Source organism: Drosophila ficusphila, unplaced genomic scaffold, assembly GCF_018152265.1.
Source record: "Drosophila ficusphila isolate 14025-0441.05 unplaced genomic scaffold, ASM1815226v1 contig_414, whole genome shotgun sequence".
Taxonomy (NCBI): Eukaryota; Metazoa; Arthropoda; class Insecta; order Diptera; family Drosophilidae; genus Drosophila; species Drosophila ficusphila.
Genome location: NW_025064328.1, coordinates 3,719,204 through 3,731,702, shown reverse-complemented (window position 1 = coordinate 3,731,702; position 12,499 = coordinate 3,719,204). Strand labels below are relative to the sequence as shown.

Here is a 12,499-nt window from a genome sequence, read left to right as displayed (position 1 = left end):
CTGAAGAAATGTCAACATTCAACAATTCATGGCGTATTTCGGGTCTCAAATTGTTTTTGAGAATTCGGACAAGTTTTCTCGGCGACCATGGTACTTCTAACTGATCGACTAATACGTTTACACTATCGTAAAAACTATCAAAAGATTCATTGGGCTTTTGTTTTCTGTTTCTGATTAACTCTTCTACATCAATATCGTCCCTTTTTTGACGAAATTGCAATCGCAAGGCAGAACATAATCTATCCCAACGTACTTCGGTTACCGATTTATGGTAACGCCAATAAAATTCGTTGGCTTTGCCCTCGAATAAGACGCTAGCATTTCTGCAAAGCACTGAGAAGTTGCCTTCAAGTGTCTGATGCGTCAGCGCTTCGACTCTGTAAATAAAATTGTCTATCGATACACCTGATCCGGAATATTTTATCTTCCATCCATTCAGGATATGCACGACCTTGTCGGGTCTATTTAAGAGATCAGAAGGGATACTTCTATGAGAACTTGGAGAACCTAAGTTAGGCGCGACAAAATTTGTGTTTTGGATATGTTCATTGCCAGAAATTGGTCGGTCTAAGGGTGGTGGAGTAGCTGACCTATCTCTGTCATTCGCATTGGAGCTAGATGGAGGGGAGATTAATCTCTGAATACTGTCACTCACTGAAGTTTGTATTAACTCAGTCATTTTCTCTGACAACACTGTGAGCAGTCTTCGCTCCATTGAGAGTAACGTCATTGCATTAGCAACATTAGCTGGATCTACATCCCTACTGCTACTACTATGAGCGCCTCCTGACGTACCAGGGACGTTTTCAGATATATTTCTATCATCAATACTTTCTGTGCCACGACTTTTAGATTGGGATCGCGTTTGTAAACCTTTACTCTCGGCTACTGGCCTGCAAGAAATTCTGCATACTGGACAGCTTTCACTTTTCTTCAAATGTGCCTCAATACATTTCTTGTGAAATTCGTGATGGCATACAGTTTCAAATAAATCGGTTGCTGCCTTAATATCTGCTTTACATAACGGACAGACTGGCTTTGCACCTCCTTGCGATGCTTTTCCCGGAGAACGGTCTAATCCCATTTTGAAAATTTATAAAAATATAACAAAAGCAAAAAAAACAAAATGTTGTATCCTTAATTTCCAACGATTTAAACAACAGCTCAAAACCAAAATAATTTAAAACCAAAATGTTGTATCATTAATACCAAATGATTTCAACAACAGCTCAAAAAGAAATAAAAAGATAAAAAAAAAAATGTTGTATCATTAATATCAAATGATTTCAACAACAATCGGTAACTCTCACGATATAAACTGTGGTTATAATAATAAAGATAAAGCTTTAACTCTAGCTTGATGTCCACAACTCGTAGGATAAAAATTTTATTTACTACTAACATTTCTCAGGAAAGAAGAAAAGAATACAGATGAAGTGAATTTCTTGCCTTTCTTACTACAAGAAAATTCAATAAGGGAAGTAATTAGGCTTTAATAAATATGAAACGGATAAGTTATTCTTAAAAAAAAAGTTCTTATGTTCCAGTCTCAACTCACATAAGTCTAATTCCTCTAAGAAAAAATTATAAATAATTCTTTCTAAAAGTCAACCGTGGATAGGGCACTTCAGTAAAACAATGCCTCTATTTTCCGAAACGCCTAAGCTTGAAGAAAGCATTTATTTAAGTAAGTGTGAATATTGTAGTGATTTGGTAAACCAGCAAGGGCCAGAAGATCAATCGCAATTTGATACTCTCTGTATTTTCCTCAGACTAAGTTTTCCTTATCATCACATACAAAAGGAAGGAAAATTCTTACACGGACTTTTAATTAAGGCCAGACGGAAACTAATGTTCACTTGCTCTGTTATCCATAATAAATAAAAATCAACATAAGAGATTTTGATCAGAAGTTAAAGTTGAAATAAATGAAAGAAAGAAAAGAGATTGAATTTATCTATCGGTGAGTCTTAATGAGGTAATACTGTACTCACTAAGGCCCCACACGTTGGCCGCCACCTTACTTAATAATAATAATAATAATAATAATGATATTATAACTGTAGCGTGTAACGAAGGTATTCTGTGGTGAGTTCTAGGATCTGTCCTTGCGGGTGCACACTATAGGGTCCGGCTCTCGCTCGTCTGCTTTGGGGGTGGAGGTCTTGCTTAGACAAATCCGCACACTAGCTACATATTATTATTTTTAAGACCAGAATTGAGTGTGCTGACGAAAATAAATGCGAGATATCAAAATCAGAAGAGAAATAGATAAAATTCAAAAAAAACAAGAGATAGAAAAGATCGAGAAAAGTTAGAATCAGCGATGCCACAGATGTTGTCGTGGTCGCGAAATGCCCACCCTACCTATGATCACCATCCTTCAGAGCTAAACTCCGGTGACCCCTAATACCCTACGATTGTGGAAGCATCAGCCGAGTTAAAAAAAACGTGAACTACTCGAAATTCATTTCAAATACAATTTAATTAATAGTTATACAAGAATTCATTATTGTTATTTGCTAACAGGTAGATACTACAAATTTTATATAAATATAATAAATGATATACAGGCGATAAAAATACTATTTAGATACTTAAATATTTAAATGATGTTATCCTCATAAATTAAAGTAGTTATAATGTTCGTATATATTTAAAAAGATAAGAAATAAGAAAAATATAGGGTATTCAGATATCGTACTTCACCAATAAAAAATATTACTCTGGTATAACAATAGATATTTAAATTTCATTGCTTTAATTTATTTTTTTTATTTCACTAAATCATCTTCATTCTGTTTGATATCTTTTTGTTTAATTTAATTTAGTTTAGTGAGGCTATCGGTTCAGGGTTCTTTTAAATTCACAGTTTCATTCAAGTAGATTGTTAAAAATTATTTCATAGAGTATTTCGCAATAAGATATAAATAGAATAGATATAAATGCAATAATGAGAATAATAAACTCACAGCTTATACGTTGTTCCAGCGGCGAAAGATCGATCTCCCGGGCAGGTGGCTGTAAAGGGTGAAATTGGGGCTCGAAAACACAAAACTATTCTATAAAAATCTTTTAACTTGGAACCCTTTTAGGCATACATATTTTACTGAGAACCGACTGTGATATCTTCACTTAACCACATTTTTAAATTTAATATTCACTATTGTTTCTTATCAGAAGTTGCTGTTTTCAAATTATATCTAAATTTACAAAAAAAAATAAATATTTAATTTATCGCTTTTAAGTCATAGTTGAGCGAATTTTCCAAAACAAAATCGATGCGTAAATAACTCCACTCGTGAAAAATTAAGTTTTAAATTTAATTTAATTTAAATATTACGTTTTAGACTGAATCATTCAGACTTTAGAAAATATCACTTAAACTTGATTTTTACGGCATGTTGCTATCTTTGATTCATTAAATTTTCTTCACTTTGGCACGTTTCAAAACTTTCAAATTTTTAATTATAATATTTCACTTAAAAAAAAATCGCAGTAGCGGCTTAAAAGCAATTCCAGGTTATATATTCCCTTTTGTGTCCATATTTGGCTATACTAAATCTGCTGCTGCTGCTGCCGTGGGTAGAGAGGGTTAAACATCTCTCTAAATCACTTCTTTAATGCCGCATTCTTGAATTTAATTCCAGCTGAAACTCCTCATTTTTCTTGTCCGATTTTTATTCCTTAATTTTCCTTTAATTCCGATTCTTATTCCTTAATTTTCCTTATCCGATTTAATTTGGGGCACGATATACAATCATGCCCCCCACTGTCTTGAAGGGGTGCTCCCACGGATGCCAATATTGATGGCCACGTGAGAAATATATATATCATATATATCTAAAGAAAATCTGGGGTTAGAATTGATAAAAAATCTACTTCCACCACTTACATCGCAATAGTTTTCCAAAATTAATCACAAAAATATTATTCAGCTAGGCTCGCTGCACTTATTCCTCTTATTATTTTCCACGATTTCAATATATAGTGTTTAAACAAAACTTTGTTGACGTTGAGAAAAATTGGCACGTCTGCTCATATCGGATGTCAATCAGAAAAGAACCTTACCAAATATAGGTAGTGTTGGGCTAGGGTATGGTCGGAAGTTCGCCACAGATGATAACACCATATGTCTAAGACGAGCTTCCCACTGCATCTCTGTTACAGCTGATTTATCGAACATATGTGTAATTAGCTAAGACACTAAGCCGAGCTTAGATATATTTTAAAGCATGCTTCTAGGCCGAACTAAACTATCTGGTCGCTACAGGCGCCGTTACAGAATAAGTAAAATGTTCAAATTTAAATATTCATTATCTGAAATTGCCAATTAGTTGCAAAATACTTGTAACTAATTATAAAAGTATTTAAAATAACTAACTCGTTAGAATGATTTGCATACAAAGTTTAATATTTATGCTACATTTATTACCAATGCTTAATATCTTCTTAAATTGTGATTGTACACAAAGAAACCTTTTGCATATAGTTGTTGTAAACTTTGGTATCCGTATATCCCCAATGAATCAATCAAGTTATTCAGAAAGTTATTTCAACCATAAAGTTTACAGTTCGAAACTTAAACCAAACTTTTCAGTTGGTCAAAGAAATGTGGCGAGCGGGGAGGAAATCAAAGTTTCCAGACTTTGTTCCAGCGCCAAAGCAACCCCCCAGAAATCGCCCAACTTCCCCTGCTGCGATTGCCATGTACAGAAATAAACTAGATTACTAATACGCCGTGTTGTGCCACATTGTGCTCGGGTTATTTACAGTCAGCAATTGCAACAATTTACTCAGTGCAGCCAGACAAAATGGCGGCAACGCCAGTTCATAAGTATTGGTGTCTATGTCCATGTAACTATGAGTGTGTGCGTGTGTGTGTGTGTGTGCTTGCAACCTCGCTGACAGCATTTGGTGCGTGCCATTTAACTTGACAAGCTCATTTGTTGCAACAGCAAGTACGGCAAATACAGCAGCGGAGCAGCGGAGCAGTGAAGCAGTGGAGCAGTGGAACTGCAGCAGCAACAGCCAGCTGTACATATGCCAAGCCAGCAAAAAACGAACATTTGTTTACAATATTTATTTATTTACTAACATTCATTCCAATTGCCATTGCTTTGGCAGGCAGTCCGACAATGTCAGCCGCGATTTGGCAGCGAACTCAGCGCGATTCGCTGAGAGCAAACAATTTCAATTGTCGGGTAATATATATGCGCATAAAGCGATACTCGCTCGCATATATGTTCGCGGGCAGGGGGAAGTCGAATCTGGTAATGGGAGTAGTAAAGCACCTTGATAACAGAACTCGTGTGGCGCTCGGCTTCGCCGTCCATAAATCCCGCGAATCGCTTGCCGCACTCCAAAGTCCGGACGAATGGTTATATCCATCTTTATTTTTTTGGGTCCGAGTGCGAGGGGGTTAAGATGAGCAATTTGTAGTCGCAATTTCACACAAATTATGCAGATGACGGCGAGTATACCCCCAAGCTTTTAGTTTTACGCTCCCCTGGCTCATTTGTATGTAAATGTATTAATGTGCATTTATGTATTTCCTATGCAAAGTCCATGAAAACTTGTAAGAAAAAAAAAAACACGAAACAAAAACTGCGTTGCCCATAAAAATGGAAGCAAAATTTGTGATAATCATATGTTAATTTCAAATCAACGCTGACGTTCATGTTGTTGCTCCGGCACTCCAATCATAAACAGACTAATTTATATGAGTTTAGCGGGCCTCTATATCTGTACGTCAATAACAATGGAAATAAAAAATACACACAGTATATGTTTATCAGATAGATATCTCTTCGAAAAACTCAGGGAAAACTGCTCGGGAAAACTAAGCTCTTGAAAAGACAACATAAAACTAAAGAAGTTTTACAGGAAAATTGAATTTGATAAAAAGGCTACCAATACAAAAAATAGTAAGGCATTGTTGAAAGTCTTCTAAACTAACATGTAACTCAAATTTTAAACAAATATAAATACAGTTAAGCTTCTTGAAAGTTAAGCGCCATAAAACAAACACTTCCGATTGTGTAACTTCCACGAAAGGCAAACAACGCTTTCCCGCTGTCAAAGATCGATCTGTTCATTAGCTTCGACTTGTCACTAGAATTTAGAGCAGCCGGGATTTGGTCTGTCATTGTTGCTGTAATTGAATTAACACCTCCGGGGCATCGTCTCTGGCCGTCTTTGTGGCAGGTTCAACATCACGACACCGAACTAATCGACAGGCAAACAAACACTCAGCCGCGAGCCAATCAAAGGCGGACGAAGCTGATCAAGTGCAACTGCACTGCAATGTGAGTTGTCGTTGTCACACGGGACCCCTTTTTTTTCCTACCCAGCGATTGCATGTCTGAGCTGAAACGCTGAAATCGTATAGGCAAGATATATGAGCACATCAACGTGAATTAACAGACACATTAACCGATAACCGATCTCCAAACACGAAACACACGGACCCATAACGAAAGACTCTGGCAACGAACCCAAACGAAAGACTCTAGAAACGAACTGAGAAGAGCCGAGAAGAAGAGGAAGAAACGGAAGTCTAGACCTCAGTGGCGAACTGAATCACGGCTGCGGAATGTAGTGCCATATGCCATATGCACGGCCGATCGCATCGCACTCCGCATATAGAGGTAATATTTTTTATTGCCATATCAAATTTCAGGCAGCAGCAGCAGCAGCAGAAAAGAACAGAAAAGAACAGAGTAGAGCAGAGCGAAAAAGAAAAACACAGAAATATCGTCAGCAGAATCGTTTCGCGTCGAGCAAAACGGAACAGAACTGGCTGTGGCGCCCAAGTGTTGCCCCCGGCACCTGTCCCATTCAGCTGCCCCTTTTGGCCAACACCCCGGGCGTTTTGTCTTGGCCACAAAGCCCGGCTGAAAATATTCAAACAATTCGCATTTGCGTGCTAATCAATAAATTTGCCTGTGAAAACCATTTTGATTGCTGGTATCAAACGAAACTTGTAAGCAATCAGCGCAGGTTTTTTGAACGAAGTTGGTATGCCCTTCTTAAAAACTTTTAGTGAAAGATTCTTTAAAAAAATCTTAGTCTTGCTTACTATGATAATTTTTAGTTTATCAACATAAATTATGTTAAATGGGCTGTAAGGTATTTTCTATTCAAAATAGTTAATAAATAATGTTAATGAAAAGCCTAATAAAGAATTTATTCCTTTCCATGGAACAGTTTGTAAATTAAATAGCATCCAGCTCCATAAAACAAATCTAGTACAACAGACATAGTTTAAAGTACATTTATATTTTTTCCGGTTCAGATAAAAAGAGCGCTCATTATTGATAGCAGTTTCCGAGAATTTGTATATTTTTTCTCTGCCATTTCAGAGATTGTCATTAAACAAATGTGCCAGAAGCGGCTACCAATTCACAACGACAACAAAAATATCATAAAATCGGGTTCCGCACGTCACTCGCTGGAATTCCCGTAAATCGTCTGCTCAAAATTTGTTGTTTTGTTGTTTCTTTTTTTACTGATGTTTTTTGTTTGGCCCGTTGGTTGGTTGTTTCTAAAAAATTGTTTACAGCTATACAGCCTCATCTTCGATCAATAAATCCGGTTTTTTTTTCGAACAAAACAAAAAGAAGGCAACGAATATTTTGCATACGTAGTTTTTTGATTAACTTTCGCCTAAATAATTGCACAATAAAAATTGTGTGGAATTTCGCTTGTTGTTTTGATCGAATTTTTTTGCTATGTTCGACTTGGCAAAAGTTCGACTTTGGATTGGCCCCAAACACACAGATACACACGCCCACAAGCGCGGACTGTGTCTGTGTATCAATTAATTGTTCTGTTTGGCTATTTTTAGATTTTGCGGTAAATTCGCTAATAATACTCAAATTTCAACAAGCCAGCACCCGCACTCTAACGCCAATGCCCCCCATCCATCTTTTCCCCCACCATATTTGCCCCGGGTTTATTAATAATTTGCAAGCCGAACCCAATGAGCAGTTAAGAACAATAAAAATCATTTTATATGATCCATGATTCATGGCCATGACAAGTCTGTGCAGAGACTCCGGCTGGGCTTATATGGCCAAGAATCGGCCGAGATTCTGCAGTGACTAAGCGCCGAAGGAAATATCGTAGGATCGAAGTAATCTGGTGGCGACTCCGAAAACGGCAGTGAGCTAAATGGCTTATGCTGATTGGCTCGGCAATCAACAGATGATCAAACATTGTCCACACAACCATAAATAGAATTTTGCAGATTTTTAAATATGAATTTCAATCGCTGAAATGAGAAAGAACTAATTTGGGCAATTAATACTGAAGCCATAGTTAAATAAATTTAATCTTTTAACTCTCAATTTGTATTTCCAGCTATTTATGAACATTGATTGGTAATCGGTATTAAATACACCGATTTAATTAAAGGAAACTAGCTTTAATTAGGAAAATAGCATTTGCTTTGCATTATTTTGAGCAATAATCTTTTAATGTACTTTTAACGGGCTTTAAACTTTAAAAGATATTAATGATATAAATATTTTTAATGTAACTTCGTGGCTATAAATATTAATTTTGACTTTAGCAAGGTCCCCGAAAAAATTGAGAAAACATGTTTTGAATAACGAAACCAAGTTCGGTTGAATTTTATAAGCTAGTTCTCTTGAGTTGAGTTTTCACACAAGTTTTCCTTACTTAAAATTAAGTTTCTTTTGCTAAGTTCAATAGCATTTCATTAAATGTACAAAATTAATTTCCAATAAAAATGGAAAGACAAGATTTCCCAGATTTTCAAATGTATATGCACTATAAAACTAAACTGCGATATTTATGTCAAAACATTAAAATGAGACAACTTTCATTAAATAAGTTGTAAAATGCAAAGTTTATTTGTTTGAAAATATATTTAAATTAAAGAAAACAAGTTTTAATCAAACTAGTGACTGTCTTTTTATTAAACCACAACTCTTTCAATAGAAAAAGCCAGGTTTTTTGAAACCCTCTTTCCAAAGACATCTCCTTTCATTAAACTGTATGATGTGCGACTTTTATGGAGCACTTATTCTGGCACATTTGGGTTCGGCTTTCCCTGTTGTGTTCTGTTCAGTTGCTTTTTGTTCGGTTTGGCAATGATTCGAATGCTATTAAAATCGCATTACCCCAACGGGAGAGTGGGAATCGGCGGTAGATGGAGGACAGGACCAGTTTAAGGTCGGTCTTCCCTGTGGTCCTGACTTTTTGCAGTTGGGCTGGGCCCCATCGAAGATGATGATGATCATGATGATGATGATGGCTAATAGCTTTGTTAGCTTTTATACGTTTGTCTGTTCGCTTGTGACTTTATTATGTCGTTCAATGCATTCGTTTTCCTCCTTTCCCCTGAAATCCCCAATCCCCAATCCGAATCCCCATCCCAACTCCAATCCCATTCCCATTCGCATTCACTCCCCGGCATTCGAAATTGGTTAACTCTCGTTGTTGGCCCATTGTCTTGGGCAATCGTCAACGTCATGGATATTGCTCTGCGTTTGGGCCTTGTCTTCATCTCGGCTGCAGCTGTAATCGGTTTTTCAGTTTTGGTTTCGGTTTCGGGTTTTTGGATTCGGTTTCGGTTTCTGTTTCTGTCAGATGGAATTGTACCAAATAAAGCTGAATTCCCGAGCCCGTCTTGCCCCGAAGGTTTGGCCATTTGACAAATGTGCGTTTTTAGCCATCTCATTGTTGTGGCAAACACAGACTTCGATATGCAAATACATTGAAATTAGTTGCCAGGCGGCAGCGGCTCGGAATCAGCGGGGAACTTCGATCCAAGGCTCGTGGACTGGTGGACTGGTGGACTCGTGGATTCGGAATCGTGTCTTGTAGTTGGCCTGTGGAATTTGCATGATTTGCCAAAGTTTTTCGGTGGGGGGCTCTCTTTTTTGGCGCCGCTTGCGGGGGATTACCACTGATCTCTCGGGGGCTTAATGGCCATGTGGCTGTAGGTTGTAAGTCGTAGGCATTCCGCTGTTAATTGAATTAAGCCAGCGCGACATGGTCCACTCCGAAGGTAATTGGCAGGAGGCAGGCCAGCCAGCCAGCCGGGCTTTTAAGTGGAATTCGCGATGCGATGGCGAGAGTGTGATAAGGATGGAGCCCGAGGACTCCACTAGGCCTAAATGTATATGTATATAGTGTATCGTGTATACCTACCGCCGATCATTAGAGGCTCCGTCTAGACGCCGTCTGCGTGCCGTGCGTAACCCTTTTGGGTAGCCAAGAAACCAGAACTAGAGAACTTGAGAACTTGAGGGCTTGGGAGAACCCTAACCAATTTGCTGCAGTTGAAGTGCAACCCCGAGAGCTGGCTTAATTGCCCGGGCCTTGTCGGTCGGTTGGGTTGACGCCATGTCGGAACCATTAGAAACCCCAACGCCAGCCCATAATCACCGGCCCTCGGCCAATTTAATTGGCACGACATCGTCTAAGTCTGACTCATGTAATGCCGCCGACGGGCCACCAATTACACACATTACAGAAAATGATACGAAGGGCCGAGATCTTAGGAACTGGACCTCAAATTAAGTGCCCCTGCTAATTCCCACTATTGCCTGTCTATTTTGGGATCAACCTTAGGACCCAGAAGACGACTACTACGACGACGACGACGATTTCTCATTTCTCAACTCATTCACTCAATCGCACATTAACCCCAGATTCGAAAGACCAACTGATTTGGCGATTTGGCGGTTTGGAAATTGCGTACACTGCACACATGTGGCACGATCATCATCAGCCCCATCATCATCATCATCACCATCATCGCCATCATCGCCATGGGCATTTAAAACATGAACAATGAACCCACACGATAAGCCGAGAACCCAGGCGATCGAATTGAAATCACTTGGAGCTCGCGGCCCTTGACCAAAATCAAGAATCGTATTTGGAATGGCACTCGAAGAGTGCTCTTGACTTGAGCGATGTGATGATGGGGAATCACGGCGACATTGAAGCTCGCCGTTACATAATCTCCGACAAAGACGGCGACTTGCCTCTTCCGAGGCACACAAAAATTCCTAATGGCGATTATTACGAGCACTTCCACTTAGTCAAAGTCATGTGATTTTATGGGCGAACAAAGAGCACCACTTCCTCGAAGTATAGAAATTAATTTCTTGCGGCATACGCAGCATTTAGTAGTTCTAGTTCCCAGTTTCGATTTGCATTGTCCTTGTCAACTGCGAGACGGTTGACAAATTGCACCTAATCGCAGGGAGCGGGCACATTGGCTCCACCACTTGAACCGATCGTCACGTACTCGATCGCTGCACTTGCTACTTTTCGCAAGTGCTACTTTTTTCAAGTGCAGAAATTAACATATAATATTATTCAGAGCCCCACATACATATGTATAGTATACGTATGTATAGTCCAACATGAGCTTAGGCCTTATCAGGTCGGGCACTGCGACAAGTACCGATTGTTGGGGGTTACATGGGCCACCAAAACGGAGGGGAATTCCTAATAAGGTATATGGTTGTATATGATTTTTACCTTATAATGGTACATATAGTACATTGGCAGATTTTAGTACTAGTAAGTAACAAGTCTGATATTCATCATCATTAAACATTTTTAAAATTTAAGATTGAATTTTAAGTCTTACAGTCAACTTAAAGGAGAAAGGTGAAAACAACAAATATCATATTCTTTTTTGATATTTAAAGATTGCTTACCTAGGTTTTATTTCAAAACTAATGAGTTGTGATTATTTTAAATAATTCTATATATTTCCATAAGGTTTAAGATATTAGGGTACCTGTGATTCCATCACTTTCCCTGGCCATTGGCACTTGTTCGAGTGCCGCTGACATTTGTTAGGTCAAGCACCGATTTTGGTCGGCCAATCTCTCTTTTTCGAGCTCTCCCGATCGCCGCTGGGTGTGTCACACGATCTCCGATTGGGAATCGAACCGGGGCTTGGGATTACGCCGGGGATTGGGATTAGCGCTTAGTGATTCACTGAGATTCGTATCCGCATTTCGGTGCGTTCGGCGTTTGGTTGGCGCCACTTTGAAGCTGCCAGAAAACAATAAAAAACAAGAAAGGAAGCTAGCTTCGGCAAGCCGAAGCTTATATACCCTTGCAGCCATCAAACAAATCGAACAAAATACATAAAGGCTAACAACCTCGAAGCTATGACGACTTTTCTATTAATTTTCCATATTTTCGACTGTTGTTCATATGGCAGCTATATGATATAGTAGTCCGATTTTTATGAAATTTTTTTCTCGGTTCAAGGGTAGTTCATAAAGTCGATGTTGTAAAAATCATGCTCGTGGAATAAAAAACAACAACGTTATGATTATTTTGCCATTATTTCTATATATATTTTTGATCTTTCCTATGGCAGCTATATCATAGGGCTATCCGATTTTGATAAAATTTAATCCGAAATTCAATAACCGTTAGAAAACGCCATCTTGAAGAATTCAAGTCGATCTGATCAAAAACAACGGCGTAATAA

At 38.4% G+C, this 12,499-nt stretch overlaps 1 protein-coding gene and 1 long non-coding RNA gene across 2 annotated transcripts in view; one reads left to right on the top strand and one right to left on the bottom strand.

Annotated features, from left to right (window-relative positions):
• Positions 1-12,499, top strand: part of LOC108087852 (BMP-binding endothelial regulator protein) — a 37,250-nt gene that overhangs the window by 10,986 nt on the left and 13,765 nt on the right. The gene's annotated exons all lie outside the window — the stretch shown is intronic.
• LOC108087871 lies at positions 2,760-5,491 on the bottom strand. The gene is made up of 2 exons (XR_001771194.2): positions 3,896-5,491; positions 2,760-3,843 (listed from the first exon to the last, which is right to left on the bottom strand). It is a non-coding gene; the product is annotated as an uncharacterized LOC108087871 (long non-coding RNA).